General features: G+C 38.1%; 1 non-coding gene across 1 annotated transcript; it reads left to right on the plus strand.

The window, feature by feature from the left end:
* Nucleotides 1-1,418: 1,418 nt before the first annotated feature.
* Nucleotides 1,419-1,526, plus strand: LOC127184476 (U6 spliceosomal RNA). The gene has a single exon (XR_007830121.1). It is a non-coding gene; the product is annotated as a U6 spliceosomal RNA (small nuclear RNA).
* Nucleotides 1,527-3,956: the final 2,430 nt, after the last annotated feature.

Genomic DNA, 3,956 nt, shown 5'->3' on the forward strand with positions numbered 1-3,956 from the left:
GTGTGTTTCCTTGCCCAAACAGAAGCATGCCTCCCCGGGGTGACTTTGTCTACTGTGTCTGACATTCTCCATGCTGCTGCACTTGAGATCTTTTCCTGACTTTTAATTCCTTTTTAATTTTTATTATCTACCTACTTGTCTGTCTGTCTGTTGTCTATTTGAGAATCTATCTATCTATCTATCTATCTATCTATCTATCTATCTATCTATCATCTGTCTATCTATCTATCTATCTATCTATCTATCTATCTATCTATCTATCTTGGTTTTCCATATCAGGGTTTCTGTGTGTGGCCCTGGCTGTCCTGGAAATGAGAAATCTTTTTGCTTCTACCTCTCAAATGCTGAGATTAAAGGCATGGGTCACTACCATCTGGCTGTCTTTCAACTCTATAACTGGCAGAAATCATGAACTTGGTCAAGACTCTGGATGATAACGTTAGCTGCTGTATCTTAGGCAATTGTTTTCTTAGAAACTCTAATTTGTGTCCAAAGTGACTCACCATGCACTAAGAGGTTTGTGAAATGGATTTTTGTGTTCTGCTTTTGTAAAAGGTGAAAAAATTTAAAACAGTTTATTTTTATTTATTTTTTATTAATTTATTCTTGTTATATCTCAATGGTTATCCCATCCCTTGTAACCTCCCATTCTTCCCTCCCTCCCATTTTCCCCTTACTCCCTTCCCCTATGACTGTTATATGCTCATAGGGTATCAAGTCTCTTCTTAGTAGCCTGCTATCTTTCCTCTGAGTGCCACCAGGTCTCCCCCTCCAGGGGACATGGTCAAATGTGAGGCACCAGAGTACGTGAGAAAGTCATACCCCACTCTCCACTCAACTGTGGAGAATGTTCTGTCCATTGGCTAGATCTGGGTAGGGGTTTGAAGTTTATTGCCTCTATTGTCCTTGGCTGGTGCCATATAAAACAGTTTTAAGGTCTGGATAGGGTATTTGTTTAGGTTATGTATGGTTCATTCATAGGTTTTAATTTTGTATCAAAATAAATAATGGTAAGAGATAACAAAAGAGGAAATAGTCTGAATTTTAAATTCTTAATATCTATAAAGCAAACAAGATATTTGTTTGCCTTTCCCTAGTTAGTGGGAATAATGTGTGTGTGTGTGTGTGTGTGTGTGTGTGTGTATGGTGGGGATTAGTTCATTTTTCTAATATTCACAACTCACACAACAGATTTTAATTCAATTTAAGAAAGGTAAAACACTGTCATTGAATTCTTTAATAAGATACTATTTATTTGAAGGAGAAAATGAGATTACTGCATAGTTTTGAAACTTAAGCCAGTCCAGTCACCTGAGTGTCATATATCCATCAAGAAGAGCTGGGCAAAGCTCTAATAGCACCGGGACCATGGGCAATAGGGACCTTTTCATGTGATGCCTGAATAAAACCAGACCATTGTGCTCACTTCGGCAGCACATATACTAAAATTGGAACTATACAGAGAAGATTAGCATGGCCCCTGAGCAAGGACGACATGCAAATTTGTGAAGCAATTCCATATTTTTCACCAAGATAGGAAAGATGTCTTCTTCAAGGTTGTCAAATACAAATAGCCAAAACACTAAGTATGTAACATTTATATAATTCCTGATTGTGTCATGGTTCTTCTTGCGATAGGTAATCTATTGTATATATGTGTAATAATATTAATGTATATGTACAAAAATAAAATAATTTAATAAAAGAACATAATAGCCCATCCAGGGACCCACTCAGCCAAATGTAAAAGTGAGCCTCACAAGGCTCTTGACAGTTCTCAATTCTAAACTGAAAACTTCCCTCTTGTTATATATTTAAATATATTTTATTCTTAGAGAATTCCAAATGATGTATTTTAATCATATCCATATTTTCTTTTCTTTTGAAAAAGCTATTATTTATGAGTGTTTTGCCTGTATGTGTGTAGGTACACCATGTGAATGCCTGATACCAGAAAAAGTCAGAAAAGGGTTTTGATCCCCCTGGAAATGGAGTTATGGATGGTTGTGAGCCACATGTGGGTGCTGGGAACTGAACTCTCGCCCTCTACAAAAACAGCTAGTATTCTTATTGGCTGAGCCATCTCTTCAGCCCTCTTTTGTTATATTTTAGCAATGGCCTAAGGGCACAGACAGAAAATTGCTTGCCTGGGAAACACACACACACACACACACACACACACACATACACACACTATATATATATATATATAATATTTCACATATGTTCAGCCCATATATATATTATATACATTCCATATATAATAAATATATTAAGGAGGAGTCAGTTAAAGATTGAAAAAATAAGCTTGGCTACCCAATTTTCCTTTCATATTCCTTAAGTTATTGAAAGAGTTCAAGCATTTCCATGATTACAACTCCTTCTAGAAAAGAATTCAAAATATGCCTTGAAACATGAAATATGCTTAAGGAAAATGTAACTGCTGGTACAGCCTACGAAGCCTTAGTTAGACCAGTTTCCCTGGGTTCAGTTCTTCTGTCAGCTAGTTGTCCTCTGGCTTCTGTGAGGGCAGGAGGCTGTTGTAACCCAGAACTCTCATGCCTCTGTTTGGTCTGTGTAGACAAATTAAGCCTCCCTGGGAGTGACTGACTCTCAGCATAAACTGCTACAAACGGAAGCACCGATGTGGGCAAGTTCGACTCTGTCAAGGAATGCCCTTAACGGTGGCCTGTCCATTCCAGCTACCCTCAATCATCATATTGTTTTGTTTGTCATCTTTTTAGAAGCAACCATCATCCAAAATGAACTTCTTTGTTAACTTACTGTCTTCCGTTCCTCAGTAGTATCCAGCAGTCTCTACTTGAGCTGGTAGTTTTATAGACTATTTTCTATTCTCAATCCCCAGGCGTCAATACCAGGCCAACGCTGAGGGCCCAATTTCCTAAATTATGTTGACTGAACAAATCAAAGTTCTTACTTAAATAAACACATTTAAAATGTGAACTAAAGGCATGACATTTCATATGTAATATCTGTGCTGTGGATTGTTTCCTCTAAAAATAACAATCATGCTACAACATGAAAACAAAAGAACTTAACAAAAATGTGAATTAACACATTTACAAACTACTCCAAATCTTCATTTGTAATAGCAGCCTGCCTTTTTTTTTTTTTTTTCTTTCTGAAATGTTGGGCATTTTCCTTAAATATTATTTTTCTCTTGGGCTAAATATTGAAAATTTATGCTAACGTGTATGTACACATGCAGCTCTTGCGTTTCTCTTTTATGTTTTGTTTTGTTTTGTGATTGCCACTGTTTGATTTATACAGATGGCGGATTTCCTTTCTGCGCACCGCAGTGTGCTCGGCCCTGCTCTGTTATTGTTTGAAATTCTGAGACCGTTTTACACACATTTACAAAGACAAACATTTGGCCTCTGATAAACGGATGACAAACACGGTGTGAGGGGTGGGCAGCGAGGAGCTGTACAGGGCGATCTGCGCGTCTGGCTCCAGCTGCGCAGCTACTCAGGAGAAACGACTCGTCCAGCTTTGGCCAAAGTCAGTAATTATTTTCGCGGTTGCCGAGAGAGGATCAGAGGTTATTCCAGGAAGTAAGGCTGAGGCAGTGGACTTTGCTATCTGACAACAGCGGTGATTTATCAAAGCTACCATTTAGGTCACGGCTTGCACATTAGCTTGGTGCTGATGCGTGTGGGTCATGCAGCAGTGTAAACATTCTCCATGTGAGAGTCATTATAATTGGCTAAAAGTAAATGAGCCTACTGCCTTTGAGTCATCTTTGCCCTTTTTGCAAGCATCGAGCCCTGACTCTAAATGTTAGGGAAACTGCATCATATTTTTAAGAGTGTGTCATTCTATGAGTCCTTATCATTACTGAAAAAATGTTGACCCTCTTACCATTCAATAATTTTACACGAAAAATCTTAAGAGCTGCCTCTTGTGAGATTAGACTAATGCTTGAAGGGATTATA

Source organism: Acomys russatus, chromosome 32, assembly GCF_903995435.1.
Source record: "Acomys russatus chromosome 32, mAcoRus1.1, whole genome shotgun sequence".
NCBI lineage: Eukaryota > Metazoa > Chordata > Mammalia > Rodentia > Muridae > Acomys > Acomys russatus.